Genomic DNA, 17,982 nt, shown 5'->3' on the forward strand with positions numbered 1-17,982 from the left:
CCCGCATCCGATTCGGACAAAAATTAATTTCCTCGTCCCCGCCCCGTACCCCGTCATTGTTTAGGGTCGGGGAAAAGCGGGGCCCCCGAGGGGAAATTGCCATCCCTGCCCAGCATGCCATCGCCCAACAATGTCGTCCCAGTGGAAGCATACCCACCTCAGACTCTTCCCGTCATGAACCACCTAACCACCACCCCCGCAACCGCCCGACCAACTCTCATCTCAGCAATGTGAGCTCGTTGCTTTTTCCTTGTTCATCTTCCTCGCCGTTCTCTACTGGAAGCTTTCCCGGAAAAGGATGGCCCATCCGATCTAAAGCCCTCACACTGCTTCTTCTTTCCTTGTGAGTTCAAGTACAGATAATGATTGCTTGTTTCATTTCTTCTTCCCTTTACAGAGATGGACGGTAGTAAAGCCTACAAGATCCAGTTCGACATAACCATCTCCGTCGGCCCCTCGAATACCAACTACAGGAGGAAATACAGAAAGAATGGATCGATAAGAACAAAAGAAAAAAAAAAAAACAGAGACTAACTGACAACATAACCTACCTTAGTTGTGTCCCTGACCGATTGCAAGATGCTGCAAACGAGAGATCAAGCCAAGTTCTATTTGCTCGGCGTGTAGGAACCAACGACTGTGGAGAGCGAAGGTGAATTAATTAGATCTGAAAGGGAGCTACTAGGTGCAAGCCTTTTCTGTTCTCCGTGCCAAAACTCTGATGGCGGTTTTGGCGACTTGCTCGATTCGAGTGACAAAGTTCATAGGACAGGGGAGATCTCGGTTATCCACTGGGTGATAAGGAACCAGAATCAGACTCTCCACAGGAATCAATGCTTCATCCATTCTCAAAGTAAAATCCTGTCATTCTCTCTCTGTCAAGCTCTCTGCAACTATCTTCTGATCAGTTTTTCCTATGTTTTATCACATTTTTCTTTCTTTCCGACTTCAATTTTGTGTCTTGGACAAGAATCCCGAGCTCGAAAAATTGAAAATCATTGAGAATAGTGAAGTTTTTGCTTACTTTTCAGTGATTTTTTTTGAAAACCTAAAGGCACTTTTCTGTTCTTGTTTGTAGTGTTGTTTATTTGCTGATTGAAACTTGAAAGACTCAAGGAGTTCTTCTGTGCGAAGTCGGATGGAGTAGATGAAACATGGATGAAGGGTTTAAGTGATTTTAAGCAACATTTCTAGTATGAAGCAATGATGCTTGATTTGATTCCCATCTAACAACCATGAGTTTTTTTCCTAGTCTCGGTTCCTTAAGAAGAAGAAAGGAGAGGGAGAGGGAGAAGGTGAATGGTAAAATTGGGATTAAAAACAAATATACGTCACGTGTGTGTAAGTTTTGATGGAATATTTATGATGTTAACGAAAAGAGTAAAGCTACTTAATTGTTATAAATAGTAAGAGTGGCTTTAAATAATAGTGAAACAGTATGGTATATTTGGTTAATTAGTTAAATCAGAGTAGTTAGAAATTTATCCTTATTTTTTCATTTTGTTTATATAGTACATTACGTGATTAATAATTTTTTAAAATTCCTAAAATACCCTTCCTATGAACTATTCATTATCATCAACCTTGAGACAAAGAACATAGCAATAGTGACAATAACCCATTCCTCTCTATCCTCTTCCGTTTGGTTTAAGGGAAAGGAATGGGAAAAGGGGAATATTCCTAAATGATGCATTTTTCTCATGTTTGATTGTTGGGATACATTGGTATGGGATGGGAAAAGAGTGAGAAGCAAGATCCCAAAAATAAGTAAATGGGATCTCACCAAAATGGTGCGACCCTAATGAGAAAGGAAAAACGTGAGACGCGCCTGAGAAAAGTTATCGGGCTTTGTCAAGCCTGAACTCGCGAGTCTCCTTCTTCCTTCAACCAAGCATTCCAACGGTCGTATCTCTGTCGATTTCTTTAGTGATTTCAAGCAAAGGAAGACCAAATCTACACTCCTCTTCCTTTGGCGAGCCATTTCCTCTATTTTCTTGTATATTTTGGTGGATAAGAATGTTTTAACCATTGTTGTGCCAGTCTCTGCAATGACTGGCTCCATTTCATCTTCTTCACTATTTTCAGCAAGGAGAAGCTCCATTCTCCTTGTGTAGGCGAGATTTGTTAGGAGATTTGGTAGGACAATCTGTTTTAGTGAGCAAAGGAGAAGCTCTATTTCATCTTCTTCACTACTTGTGCCAATCTCTGTTCTAGCCTTCTCATTTTTTGAGATTTGTTAGGACATGCACAAGGGTAAAATGAGAGTTGTTAGGTATAGGGGTTTTCTCTGAGATTCACATTACAGTATTGTGACGGTGTTTTTTTTTTTTTTGATATTCTGAAGTGATGCTATTTGTTAGGTACAAGAGTTTTCTCTGAGATTCACGTTACAGTGTTGTGACAAAGGTTTTTTTTTTTTTTTGTTTCTTTGTTATTCTGAAGTGATGCTATTTGTTAGGTACAAGGGTTTTCTCAGAGATTTGTTTTTTTTTTTTTGTTATTCAACCATAAGATCACTGCTGGTTTGATCGATTTACAATGGTGTGCATTTTTTTTTCCACTATGACTTCCAACAAGACTACCTATTCTTTTGGTTCGATTTCAGAACCCTTCTCTACCAAGATCAAAGAAGAAGATGGAGCTATTACCAAAAAAATAAAAAAGAAGAAGAGGGAACCGATTGGTTCTTTTGAAGTGTTGACTTAATTCCTTGTTTTACTATAGATTTATCTGGGGTTAGAAGAGGGAACCAAATGGGTAGATTTATCTTATTGAAATTTCTTCAATAAAGAAGTATTAATCATTCTATGAATTTTCACTTTGTATTCATCTTCAATGATGACTGGTTGAGGATGGGACTGGCTCATTGGGTGCTAATAGTTGTATCTCTTAAAAATGCCATCTTTTTTGAATTAAGAACTACAGTAGTACATAATCATTTCTCCTCAATGGGACCGGCTCATTGACTGGCAAAGAACTACAGTAGTACATTTCTCCTCAATGGGAGTAGCATGAGGTTCCTGATCAGAATCCATAATCATTTCAGGCAAATCAACATCAAGTTCCATAGCTGAACCATCTGATCGACTCTCCAAATATTTCTCAAATGCTGGCTCTTCAGCTACAGTCTCCTCTTCATGGTAAGTAGTCCTAACTAAATCCATTTCCTCTCCCTCCATGGATAACTCAGGTCGAGAATATTGTAGATCCCACTTCCACATCTGTGCATCTGGATTGACACTTGCAGACTTTAGTGGTGTCGTTGCCAGCCAAAGCATCATACAAAGTGACACAGAGGCAATGGCGAGAACAACAACATATGAGAATGCAATATTACTTCCCATTTCCATCTCAAACTACCCACCCAGTCACTGTTTCCAAATATCACTTCCACAACAAAGACAGCTTATAAACAAAGCATACCAAAAAATGTCATCAAAGCTAAAAACTCCACAAATTGAGATTCTGAGAGCACCCACTATTGAACTTGATGAGGCCACCCGAAAAAGGGGAATCACAGAACATGGAAGTAGCATGACTAGTAGTACTTGAGCAAAAATAAGCAATTGATACATTCCCTCAGCACCAGAATTCCATGCACAGTAAAGGGCTGGAACAATGGCAAAAGTTCTAATTGTTGCACGGTGAAGCCAAACAGGTAGGTCCACTGTGAATAAATAATGCAAGACTACTTGCCCACCAAAATTCCAAGTTAATGCTGTATATGACTAGAAAAGAAAAGGATCAGAAACAAGGCAAAAGGTGCCATAGGGCTCCTAAATACCTACAAAATAATTAAAAGAAAAATATCAATCAATAGACACTTACAGACTAAACAGCTTGTTGCATGGGGCCATAACTTGCCATATGAAATTCAAATGACGTGGGCCCATCATTGGTTTTAATCAAATGTGATAGTTATAATCAACATCGATAAAATATGATTATAAAAATATATATAAGTTGGATTACATCAACTAGTTTGGCTGTTTGGCCCTTAATTCACTTCATTAATTCATATTATGAGAGAGAAAGAAACATGGGAAAATGAAATTTCTCAAAAAACAAACATGAGAAAATGAATTTTTCCACTATTTTTTCTTGTACAACCAAATCTTAAAAAGTAAAATTTTCACACTTTCTCATCCCATCCCACCCAAACTTTCCCTCAAACCAAATGGAGCCTTACTGTCTCCATATTTCCCTTTCTCCCCTCTTCCCTTCCATTTTTCTTTGTTCTCGATGCTCACCAAATGTGTCTATCAGATCAGGCAAAGCACAACAGCAGATGATACGATACGATACGACGGTAATATATTCATATACCAATTCTTCCAGCACGACCCGCCTACCGTGATATACCAATTCTTCTTGCTCGTGTTCATTGCAAGAGCGTGTCATATAACCAGTTAAAAGGGTCAATTCCAAAAGCATGTCGAGACTAAAGAAGCATTCTCATGTCGAGACTAAAGAAGCATTCTCAATGAGCTGGGAAGATACCACAGGAGCTAGGTATGCCTGACAATCTTTAGACGTTGACCCAATTGTAAACGAGTCATCGAACATCTCATCGCCCTCTTTCACTTGAGCTTCAAGCTTTTTGGTTTTCAACTAGGTGGCACAAATATTAAAAGAATTCCATCTCCTAGCAACCTCCTCTTAACATTTTCGTTGTAAAGGGCCCGTGCTGAGAACGGACAAATGGGAAGACAAGGAAATAATTTTGAACAATTCTTTGTTGAATAATTGAGAGATTAAAAATGAAGGAGAATTCAATTAAAATTCTAACTTCAGAAATTTACACTAATTCTGTGCTACCTCGTTCTTTCGGATAAATAGCTCAATTTATTCATATTTGTTAAAGAATGGATACAGGAGAGAGCCCTTTAAAGTTTAAAATACCAATAAAGTTGGAGATGGCATGTAACATGTCAAATGTGCAAACAAGTGAGAACTGTGAGCCTTGATCACTTGATCATTATTTTTACGCTAAAATTAAATTGATCAACTAAAATAGAGCACGAACAACTATTTCAAGCAAAAAGAATCTAACGTATCAAGCTGTAGTCTTTGTTCTTCTATAGTGTGTTCTTTTTATGGTTTTCAAATGTTAGGGTTTTTGCTCTTTATAATTCTCTTCATGTTATTTAGGGTTTCACTTCCAGAAATCTTCTTTTACCATCTTCAGTTTGTGAAGCAATGGCCAATTCATTTCAGTACTCGTCAGCCAAAAACAATTTCCATACAACGATCTCGATGCTCCCTCGTCTATGGATCATGTTCCAAAGTTGGTTGGCTCGTCCTTATCTCTTTGTCGTCTTCAATTTTATAATCATCATCATTGCAGCTTTGTCAAACTTCCAACAAAAGCTCTCGGACAAGAGTGAAAGCGAAGAAGATAAGAGTCGACCTGAGAAGCAGAGGCGGAAGGTTTCGCAAGGAGTTTGGTTGGAGATTAACGAAATGGAAGAAATGCAGGTGGACAGACAAGAAAATAGTGGATTTCGTTGAAAAATCCGGTGTCATCGTCGGGGGTTGGTCGGATGTGTCTTGCGTGACCGATTTTGACGGGAAATCAGGGCTGAACTTCTCGGCCTCTTCTGCCATTGTAAAAACAATGGGGATGTACCGGAAAACCGCCAGAGACAATGCGACGGAGGCGAAGCCTGTGGCACATCCAGGGCGCGTTGTGAAGGCAACGATGGAGAAGAAGGTGAGAGGTCTAGGGAGTGTGGCAAAGCGGGAGGAGAACAACACGCTGGACGCAATGTGGAAATCGATCGCAGACTTACGGAATCCCGCGAGACGATAGTTGAGGAAGAGTGACACGTGGGACACGCGGACCTCAAGTGGTGGTCGGAGCAGAGTCGGAATTAACGGCAGCAGCTAAGGAAGTCGGAGACGTTTAACGACATTGCACCGTCGGCGTCATCGGCTTCGTCTGGGTCGGATTCTTCTTCTTGGAGGAGTGGGGGAAGGAAGGGGGAGAGACTGAGAAAAGCGAAATCGGGGCTTACGTCTCTTTGTTGTTAGATACAACGTCGAACGGGGGACGAAGGAAAGAGTACGTGTATTTGTGAGAGACCAAATTGGGTCTCACGTCTCTGTATTTGTGAGAGACTGTATCCATCAGACGCAGTGTCGAATGGGGACTTGCAAGGGAAGAAGGAAGGGGTACTTGTCGAGTTGAACGTAGGGGAGCTCACGGCTTGATTAACCGAAGCATGGGACTTTTTCTTGGACTGAATAGGTTTTTGGAAAATCAGTAACCGAAACCAGTTGGTTAACTGGTTGACCGGTTCGATTAATCGTTGGTTTTTCAATTTTTTAATTTTTATAATATATTATAAATATATAATAAAAATTATAAATATAATATATCATATATTATAAATATATATTTATATATAGAAAAATTGTCTAAAACTCACCTTTAGTTTTCAATACTTCTATTAAATTTTCTACAAATTTTCAAAATGTCTAAAAGCCATTATGTCACTAACTTGATGTTAAATATAAAATATATACATATATTTTAATAATTAAACATAAAAACAGGAAAAAGTTCAAACAAATATTTTCAAATATAAAATACATAAAACACAGAAATTTCAAAAATATATAAAAAATTATAAAAATTGTAAATGAAATGAAAGATTATTTTCAAATTATAAAAATTATAGAAATTGAAAAACAAAATCAGAAAATAAAATGCCGTTCACCAATCGGTTACTGGAGGTGCTTATGGCCCAGGCTCCGGAGGAATGGGTAGTGGGGGGTGCTTATGGCGCGGGCCCAGTGGGCACAGGGGGCGCTCATTTGGGTACTGGGGGGTGCCTATGGCACGGGCCACGGGATGGGTGCCCAAGCCGGCATCGGTGGTGGGCAGCAGCAGCTTCATCGCTCCGGCAGCAGCAGCTTCTCCACTGAATGTAGTTTTTTAGTTTATTAATTACTGCAGACTCTGTGGATAACTGTAGTTTGTTATATATGAATCTTATTACGATGGATGGATGGATGCAGTCGGAGGATGATGGACAAGGTGGAAGGAGGAAGAAAGGATTGAAGGATAAAATAAAGGAGAAATTGCTGGGAGGGCAGAAGACCCAAAGTGGAAGCAACGAACCAGAAATTTTTGAGAACAGAGCAGAGAATCACAACAGAGAGTTGCAGAGACGAGCTTCTTCCTGGAAATTACGATGGATGGATGGATGGATGCAGTCGGAGGATGACGGACAAGGTGGAAGGAGGAAGAAAGGATTGAAGGATAAAATAAAGGAGAAATTGCTGGGAGGGCAGAAGACCCAAAGTGGAAGCAACGAACCAGAAATTTTTGAGAACAGAGCAGAGAATCACAACAGAGAGTTGCAGAGATGAGTTTCTTCCTGGGAGTATTTTGAGAACGAACAAAAACGGTGAGATTTTGGGGGTAGTATTAATCGAAAGTGAAAAAAAACATGAAGATGGATGAGATTACCAGATGTCGCCTGAGTTGCAGAGAGCCATTGGAGAAAGATAACCGTTGGGGGTGGGAGAAGGACGAAAGTGCCCATAAACACACGTGTTGAATGCAGGGGGTTTCGTATACCCCAAATGCTTTTAAGTATATATAGATATATAGATATATAGATATATAGATATAGGTTCCTTCTCCGTTGTCACACCCTTCATAGCAAACATTGCCAAAAAAAGGAAGCAAAAACCCATAAAACCAATAAACCAAATAAAATCACACCCGTCACAACGAACATTGTCAAAACAAAAAAAGGAAACAAAAACTAGTTTTATAGCCCATGGATTTTATAAAAACCAATAAAACAAATGTATAATGACAGGTTATTTGGATGGACTTTTATAAAGTGAGTACGAAAGTAAAAAAAAAAACACATTTCCTTCGAAGTGTTTTCTAATTTTGATTTCATACATTATAGAAGTATAAAAAACATCAAAAGTATGTTTTGTGTTTGGCTCAAATATACTTTTTGTCTTGTGTTAAGTAATGTTACATGTAATTGTTATATAATTGCCACACGTCACTATTATATATGCCTATCACATTGCAATCACGTGTTTTCCAAGCCACACAAGTGTCACATTTAAGTGACTACCACGTAGCGACCATTATCCATATATCAGTGACATATGTCATTGTTATTTGATACATGATACATCATTATTATACATATGACTGCCATGTGGCATGGCCATACAAGTGTCACCGTTATATGATTGCCATGTGTATTACTATATACGTGCCATGATAAATAGTATTTTTATTTTGAAAAGCATACTCTATAATTTTTTTATCCAAACGAATTTCAAAATAAAAGTATTATATGTAATTTATACTTTGACATTTTATATGGATTGGGCTTAGATTTATAGTTATATGATTGGATCTGGGCCCAAACTTCAGGCTTTTTATTTGTTTTTTTGACACTAATTTCATAACCCATAGGTGACTTGCAACCAGTCCAACTTTCCAATTTAAGTTGGACTGGTTTCAAGCCATATATACATACATAAATACACACACACATATATATATATATATATATATATATATATACATGTATATTAAATTTTAGAACAAATCCATTAATTAATCCAAGCCTAACTTAGGCCCATATCCAACTTAAATGCATCAAATTACAATTTAAGTTGAAAAGATCAACTTATTTGTACCCCCTAACTATAAGCCAAAGAAGCGGGATAAAAAAATGATAAAGATACATGCATACGTATCTACATATTCACATGCATAATTGTATGCATGACTCAAGAAAGAACATGCTTGAAATGACTAACCAAAATCCTTTTTTCAATAATAATAAAAAAAAGAATAGCCAAAATCTTCAAACTAGATGTCATGGCTCCGAAAGAGGACCCACAACAACCATCTCCCTACTCTCACATGAAATGACTGGCCTGGATTATTGATACATAACCTTAACCTATTATGTGATCATTTAATTAACCTGTTTACATTGATTGGTTTGTAAAAAAAAATTATGTAAATTAAGAAAAACAGGTTAATTAAATAAATAAAATAAGATAATGTCCAAATAAGTGGATTAAGTAAATTTAGTGAAATAATTAAAACAAAACATAATTAATTAACTAATTATGAAAAATTTTATTATTTCACTTGTCTCATTTAAATTGAAGTTTCTCTTAAGCAAAAAAATATGAAAAAGTAATAATAACAAAAAGTCAATATCTTTCAGTGTCCCACAAAAGACAATGAGAAATAGTTGATCTACATCATTGTTCCCACACCCTTACCCACGTAGTATCACCACCATGAATTAGGAACATCTCCCATGACCGATAAGGGAGATATTTCCAATGCGTAACTATAATATCTCGAGTAAAGATGTGAGAACAACTTGTGGGTAACATTCAAGCTCACATAAAATATCAAGCAAATCCACGTGTTTAATTGTGCAATAGCTAAATCCCCAACCTCCACTGGTTTGATTCATTGTAAAATTAAAAGATTTGACCATCGCAATCCTATAAGTATTGTAGCACCATATCACACATTTTGTTAACATTCAAATTACTCCTTTGGGTACTTGTGAGAATACCATCCTCTAAAAAGAGGTATGAAAGTGTGCAAAACACCCATGCATTTACTCGATCAGGGCTATTGTGACCCATTTTCAAATCGTCTTCCTTAATCAGGAATTTGGTTACCTGAAACCCGGTATGTGTGGAATATACATTTCATGCATTCAACATGTGAAATTGGACATGAAACCTATCTAGAATTAAGAGATAGAAATATGAGAAGGAAAATGAATTCATTTCACCGTTCAACCTGTTTTTGTTCTTCTTTGAAGCCTCTCTCTCCCCTAAAAATTATAAAATTCCTATAAATTATTTGCCATTCTTAGGTGTGCTCCGTGTAAAAATTAATGAAAATTGATTGGACCCCAATCTTTTAGTGGAAAGATTTGAGAAAGGGGAAGGGGTTGCTCAAGTGGTGGCAACTCGAGAGATTTAGGAATAATATAATGCAAAGAGGCTAGAAACGCTCAGCTAGGGTAAGGGAGCAAGGACAAGGCCGTTTATGTGGCATGTTTTGTTTCATAGTATGAGCTTGTCTTACACTATTCCAAACTCAGATAAAGGAGGGTGCATCAGATTGGAATTTGGAACTAAAACACCTGTCAAACTCTCATGATATGGATATTGATTTGTCTTTCCGTGCTAATACTAGGGTGTTCTTTAAAAATGATGCACCACACCCTAATCTAAGTGCAGTTTTAAGTGGACAAATGTCATTTGCTAGGATGATCCTTATGAGTGACCCACAACACTCGATTGTGGTGTCAAATAGGCAAGGGTTTTCGCATCATTCTATATGGAAACAGGGTAAAGAAACTTGTCCAAGAAACATTAATTTGTTTAACCACTTAGAATATAGGAACATTAATAGAAAAAACTATGGAATTAGCAGACACTAGGAAAATGAGACGGGTTAATGTTGCTTGCCTACAAGAAACTAATAAATGGAAGGGTAAAAAAAAGCCAAAGAAATTGATGGCTATAATTTATGGTATACGAGAAAAGTAAATAATAGAAATTGTGTAGCGATAATATTATATAAGGATTTAAAAAAATAAAATTATAAATATTAAAATACTTGGGAATAAAATAATTTTAATTAAACTTATTTTAGATAAGAAATCATTAACATAATTAGTGATTATGCACCTTAAGTGAGTCTAGAAGAAAACATAAAAAACAAAATTTTGGGGAAACTTAGAATGATTATTCTAATAAATTCCAAACGAAGAGAATATTTTTGTAGGAAACTAATTTATGGTATACGAGAAAAGTAAATAATAGAAATTGTGTAGCGATAATATTATATAAGGATTTAAAAAAAATAAAATTATAAATATTAAAATACTTGGGAATAAAATAATTTTAATTAAACTTATTTTAGATAAGAAATCATTAACATAATTAGTGATTATGCACCTTAAGTGAGTCTAGAAGAAAACATAAAAAACAAAATTTTGGGGAAACTTAGAATGATTATTCTAATAAATTCCAAACGAAGAGAATATTTTTGTAGGAAACTTAAATGGGCATGTAGGGAAAGTAAGTGTAGGATATGATATGGTGCATAGATGATTTGGATTTGATGAGAGGAATACATACTAGATTTTGCATTAGCTTATGTTATGACAATTTTGAACACTTTTTTTTTCCTTCAAAAGAATGATGAACACTTAATAATAACAATTAAAAGTGGATCAAACATATGTCAAATGTATTTTTTTTCTTATAATGAGAATAGAACGAATGATGTATAAAAATTGCGTAGTTATTATGAGAGAAAGTTTAACAACACAACATAGACTAATGGTGGAATCTGTGCGCATTAGGAAATGGAAAAGAAATAGGGAAGAAAATATATGTCAAATAATTAGGAGGGAAAACCTCAGGGAAAACTAGCTCAATTAAACAAATTGATAATAGAAGAGAATGGAAAGATTAATGATATTTGACTAAATAGCAAACACAATAAAAAAGTATCAAAGGAAGTCTTAGGGGAATATAGAAGGAAGTGTCAAGATACTAAAGAAACTTGGTGGTAGAATAAAGAGATTCAAAATGTAATTAGATTAAAATGAACATGCTAGAAAGAATAACAAAAAGATAGAAATGTAGGAAATTGGAAAAATATGAAACCATAAGAAGATGAATTAAAAAGAAAGTGAGTGAAGGTAAATGTAAGGTTTATGATGAGCATTTTTTTTATCAATAACTTATGAGGAGAGAGAGAGAGATTTAAACCATATTAAGTGCATTAAATATGAATATCAAAGAGTCTTGGTAAAAGATAACGAAATCACATAAATATGGAAAAACTATTTTGAAAAATTATTAAATGAACAATGGAGAAATGATGCTAATGAAGGAAAATCTGAAAAAACCAATGGTATTAAAAATAATACACCCCTACATAGAATTAGGCCTATTGAAGTGAAAGAAGCACGAAATAAGATGAAGAATGAAAAGACATTAGGACCTAATGGGGTTTCAATAGAATTATGGAAATGTATGGGAGAAGTATGCTTGTTATGGCTAACAAAGTGATGAGCATTTTTTTATCAATAGCTATATGCCAAGAAGATCAACAATGGAAGCTATATTTCTTTTGAGAAGATTGTTATAAAAGTCTATAGAGAAGAAGAAAGATCTTCATATAATGTTCATTGATCTAAAAAAGGCAAACAATGGAGTTCCTAGAGAGATAATATGGTGGACTTTAGACAAGAAAGAGATTCAAATTGGTTTATAGACCTAATTAAGGATATGTATGCAGAGACAACAACCAACGTTAGAACACCACCGAGTGAGATTTTAGATTTTAAAGTTACTATGGTTTTTTGCCAAGGTTCAACACATAACTTGAAACTTCATTTTTTTTTATAATAAAACCTTAAAAAACGACAATAAATAATAATTTGTTGATAAAATGAGTTCTTTTAGCTAAAATATGAAATTTGCCCTTTTAGACATAAAATAGTACAAAAATGACAAACAAACCAAGAGACTGTTATGCTATTAACTATATAACTAGAAGTGACCCGTTTGATGCACATAATGCTTTTTAAAAATGTATTTTTAAGGAAAAATGAAGTAACAATGATTCACCACATTTTTTATATATTTCTATTTCTTTACATATAAAATAGTAGAAAATTTCCTTTTCCTTTTTTAATTATTAAGCTTCAAACTTATTCCTCACACACACACACAAGTCAACTACTTATTAGCTTGAGAATTAATAGTGGCTTAGTTGATAGCTTCTTTGGCTAGTTGTAACATAGACCTAGGATCAAATCCCGTTGCCACTAGCCACTAAGGTTGGGGTGTTAAAGTTTGGGGGATGGGCTACTCTCCATGGTTATGTAACACTATAAAGCTAAAAAAGGTGCTTAGCACGAGATCAATAACCAAGTTAAACAATTTCAAAACTGAATTGGTGAAGATAACCAAAGGCTTGTGTTAAACGCTTTCTTATTGCATTTTATTGTTGAATTAGAACAATCCATGAAAGAAATCTACATTAAATTAATAAAAGATAGAGAAGTCTAATAAGCTATGGAAAGAATAAATAGTTTCTTTAGACTTTTATATAAGAAAATTGCTTCGCCCCATGTAATGGTGGGTAATTTTGAGTCCAAGCTAGGATTCATATTTAGCTTGGCCCTTAACCTTATTTAATTCATTTAATTTACACCCCTACTTTATCAGAGAGAGAGAGAGAGAAGCCAAAAAAGATTAAAAGAGATTTAAGAGGAAAAAAGGGATTTAATAGGTGTGTGTATGTGTGTGTGTGTGAGAGAGAGAGAGAAAGAGAGCTAAGCATGATCTTATTAGAAAATAAATATTGATTGGTTCAGACCAGAACCAACATAACTGATAGTAGGGGTGGCAAATGGGTGGGTTGGGTTGGGTGTGGGTTGAGTATCAACCCACCCATATTGACCCTCCAACCCATTTACCACCCATATTTATTGATGTTAGTGTGTCACAACCCACCCTGACCCACCCCATATGACCCATCTTGACCCACCTATATGACCCTTCCACCCAAAATGTGACATATTTTCTAATTTTTCATTATTTCAAATGCATAATAACATAGAAATATCAACTAAGAAAACACAAAAATGATAAAAAGTTCAAAAATAATTTTCAAATAAAAACAAAATTGCACAAAATTAAATGAAAGTATCATTTCACATAAACATGGAAAATCGTAAAAAACGTAGAAAATGCAAAAAAAACAAAAAACAAAAAAAGCAAAAATTTAGAAAAATATAAAGTAAGAAAAATAGAAGTTGCAAAAAAAACTAAAGAAATTATAAAACATTTCAGAAAAAATTGCAAATAAATAACAAAATAATACAGAAAAATGTATAAAGTGCAAAAAACATAAACTATGAAACATTTAAAATAATGATACAATGCAAGGAAAAATATAAAAATTACAAAAAACACTAAAAATGGAAAATATAAAAAATAAAAAAAACACCAACAATTATAGTAAATCAATAAAATGCAAATAAATAACAAAAGTACAAGAAAACTAAACATAAAAAATGTAGGAAAATGACAAAAATTGATAGATATTTTTGTATTTTTAATACAAGAAAACAAAATGTAAAAATGTTAGTAATTTTTTTGATAAAAAGTTTCCACCATTTTCTTAAATTAATAAACATTTTCAAAAAATGTAATTTCCATCATTTTCTTTACAGGCGGCTAATTCCATTTTCTTTACGGGCGGCAAACCTATATCTGCCTTCAAAGAGGAAGACGATCAAAATTCGCTGGGCAAATTATAGTAGTCTACGAGGGTTTGAAGTTCCTCAAGCGTCATAGTCGAAGGGCCGAACTGATCTACAACCCGGCCACGGCGGGAGGTGGATGCCGACCTACCCGAAGCACCTCGGGTGGTAGGCCCGACCCCTTCCTCAGGACCTACATTGGGCTCACTTGAACTACCGTGGGACGCAAACTGGTTCGTAGAACCCACATCAGACCCGCTTGAATAGTCTGAACCCTCCAAACCGGACATCGTGGAACGGAACGGGATTCCAAAGAACACTCACCCGGGAAGAAGACTGAAGCAGACCGCGAGAACTCGAACAAGCAAGAAGCCCTGGGACGCGAGCTGAAACTTAAGGCGCGAGCTCGGGATATACAACAATAGCAAGGACGGGCCCCCCCGCGCACTATTTATATCCACTGCGTACGGAAAGCGACGGCTCAGATGGAAGCCAATCCAACGGCCCACAGCCACGCTAAGCCGCACGTCTTCCAAGACCAATCGGCGCACGTCTTTCCGAAACTGACGAAACGTCGCGCACGTCTTGTCAGAGGACAGGTGTCGGCACGCGTCTTCCCGAAACTGACGGAGTAACGGCGCACGTCTCCTCGCAATAAAAGCGTCTGCAGCGCAACTCCCGAACCACAGCCGTCACGACTCCCAAACGCGCGCCCTTTTTTGAAAAACAAATTAGAGCAAGCGCGCTCAGCACGGACCAAAACCCTCCTACTACCTTGCAAACTCCCCGCGCCAAGACGGAACCGTCGTCGCAGGGAGTGGGGGGCAATTGATGAAGGGAAATTTGGCCCGACCTCGCGATCGCCTGACACGCGGCAAAGGCAAGCAGTTCGGGACAGTAGAGCACCCAAAGCGAACATCGGAAGCAAGTCCAAACTCACTACCAAGCCCGAACTCCAGACCGCTGTACTTAGTCCGAGCTCCTTGATAAAGAGCGAGCTCCCTGTCGAAGGTCCGAGCTCCCTAAATCCGAGCTCCCTGTTAAGAGCGAGCTCCCTGTTATGGGTCCAAGCTCCCCAAGTAAGAACCCGAGCTCCCTATTAAGAACAAACTCCCTACTGGGAATCCGAGCTCGCTATTAAGAGCGAGCTCCCTACTGAGAACCCGAGCTCCCTGCAAGGAGCACGAACTATACTGGGCCCCAAACCTCACAAAGCTGACCCGAGCTGACCCGTGGCAGCTCGGAACACTCCAAACCGAACTCAAGGCACCTCGCTCGCCACTCCAACACTTCACTTCCAAAACACCAGGCCCGCCAGACGTACCCGATGCCAAGGACGTCCTTACCCAAGGGCGGCGTACCTGACTGATTTGGGATCTGACGCCTAACAGCCGCATTTCAAACGGCTTCCTACCACCACCACCTGCAACCGTCATCACTAGCCATAGAGACGGCTCCGACAGAAGGAACAGTGGCGGTTCTGTCCGACCAGAGGAAGTGACACCCGAACTGGCAGGAGTTCAGAAGTAATCATGCCCGACCTGACGGAGGCTTGGAAGTGAGTACGCAAGGTGGTTATAAAAGGCTTCTATCCCCCCAGGGATGGGGTATGCAAACTTTCGCGCTATCTGGTTATTCTTGCCTTTGAAGGATTCTAACTTGAGCTTCGGAGCCCTTACGCCGAGTTCTCCCCAGAGCTTCTCTTCTCCTCCCATTTCAGGTCCCTGTTACTCATTTCAGAGGCAAGATCATCAACAGCTAAGACCGGCCAGATCGTGCATCATCAATTGGTGCCGTCTGTGGGAAATACGCTTCAAAAAGCCTCCCTCCAAAACTTTCATACCCTTTCCTTCTTCTCTAAAAAACTCATTACTTATGGTCTCATCCAGCAACGCCGGACGCGGCACAGAGACAAACACCACCGGGGAACAGCTCCAAGTCCCCGTAGTGTGTGTTGGGCAGTTCACCATCCCCCTCACGGTGGATGGAATCCCCAACCTGACTACGCCACAAACAGTGGCACCTGTAAGCTTGCCCTCCGCAAACATCTCCTTCCCTCTTCCCATCGAGACTACCTTCTCTGAACCGACTGCCGTCCCCCTGGCAGCTAGCCAAAATCGGTTGGACGACTTAATGCAATGCATGCGGGCAATGCAAGCCCAGATGCAGCAGTTCTAGCAACATCAGCTTCACCAACACCAAGTGTTGCACAACCTCTCCCAATACCACTATCAGCAGCAGTTTCCCCAACTAACACCGAACCAACCACTACTTCCACCTCGCCACCCTGCCCCGAAGCCAGTAAAGGCCTCTCCACAGGATGGGCGCCTTCACCAAGGAAAGGCCTCCAGGCCCCAGAATCCCCCAAACAGCCAGGCCTCGTCCCCAGGCCGGAGAGAAAGAAAAGTCATCCTCGCCTCGCGGCTCGCAGGCGGATCAGGAACCTCGCCCGCGAGGTCAGCACCTCGGGTCTCAAAACCGGAGTCCCCACTGGTGGGAAACCGATTCGGCGCACTGACAGCAGCGGACTACCAGAACTCCGAGCCCATCGAGCTCGGCAACACGGAGGCCAGCAGCGCCAGCACAAGACCCACTCAACAGCGAAGACGCCGTCGAAGTCGACGAACCGCCACCCGCGTCTTATCCGAGCTCAGAGGCAAAGGCGAGACGAGCTCGGACGAGGTAGGAATCGCCCCGATTCTCTCAGTTCCTTCCCCCCTTGCCTTAGAACTCCTGGCAGTCCCCTTGCCTAGAGATTTCAAGCTCCCGCCCCTAGACAAGTACGACGGATCCTTCGACCCCAACGACCACGTGGACGCTTTCCAGTCCCAAATGCACCTCGCCAGGGCCAGCGAATCATGCATGTGCGTGGCCTTCACCACCACCCTCAAGGGGGTAGCCCGCACTTGGTACAGGAACCTGGCCCCCGGATCGATAAAGTGCTGGGCTCAGTTCGTGCAGGTCTTCACTACACACTTTGTTACCAGCAAACGGTGCCCCAGAACAGAGGAGAGCATCTTCGGAGTAGTCCAAAGAGAAGGAGAACCCATACGGGGATACATCAAACGATTCAACGAGGCATGCTTACAGATACCTCGGTTGGACCCCGTGGTACAGCTCGCCGCAGCAAAAAGAGGGGTGACGCACAAGGAATTCAAGTGGCACATGGTAGCTAACCAGCCCGCGACCGTGGCCGAGTTCCTCAAGCTCGCGGACAAGTTCATGAGAACGGAGGAGGAAATCAACCAAAGAACCGAGGGCGGAAACGAGAAAAGAAAGAGGGATGGAGAGCCCTCTAGCTCGGCCGACCGGAAAAACCCGGCCCGGGACCCGAAACCGAACCAGTCATTCCGAGCTCCCCTCCCAGCTCGAACGGATTACACGCCACTGAACACAAGGTGGACCGAGATCCTAATGACGATCAAGGACGCCCCCTTCGTGGAATGGCCACCTCGCCTAAAGGGAAATCCGAACGAAAGAAACAAGAATTTGTATTGTAGTTTCCATAGGGACCACGGTCACAGTACCGAGCTATGTAATAACCTCCGAGACGAGATAGAGGGGCTCATCCGTCGCGGATACTTAAGAAACTTTGTACAGTACAACAATAATAGCAATAAAGCGGATCAGCCGGGCGAACACTTAAAAGACGCCCCGGAGA

This window comes from Nelumbo nucifera, chromosome 2 (assembly GCF_055504915.1).
Source record: "Nelumbo nucifera cultivar China Antique chromosome 2, China Antique-T2T, whole genome shotgun sequence".
Classification (NCBI taxonomy): Eukaryota; Viridiplantae; Streptophyta; class Magnoliopsida; order Proteales; family Nelumbonaceae; genus Nelumbo; species Nelumbo nucifera.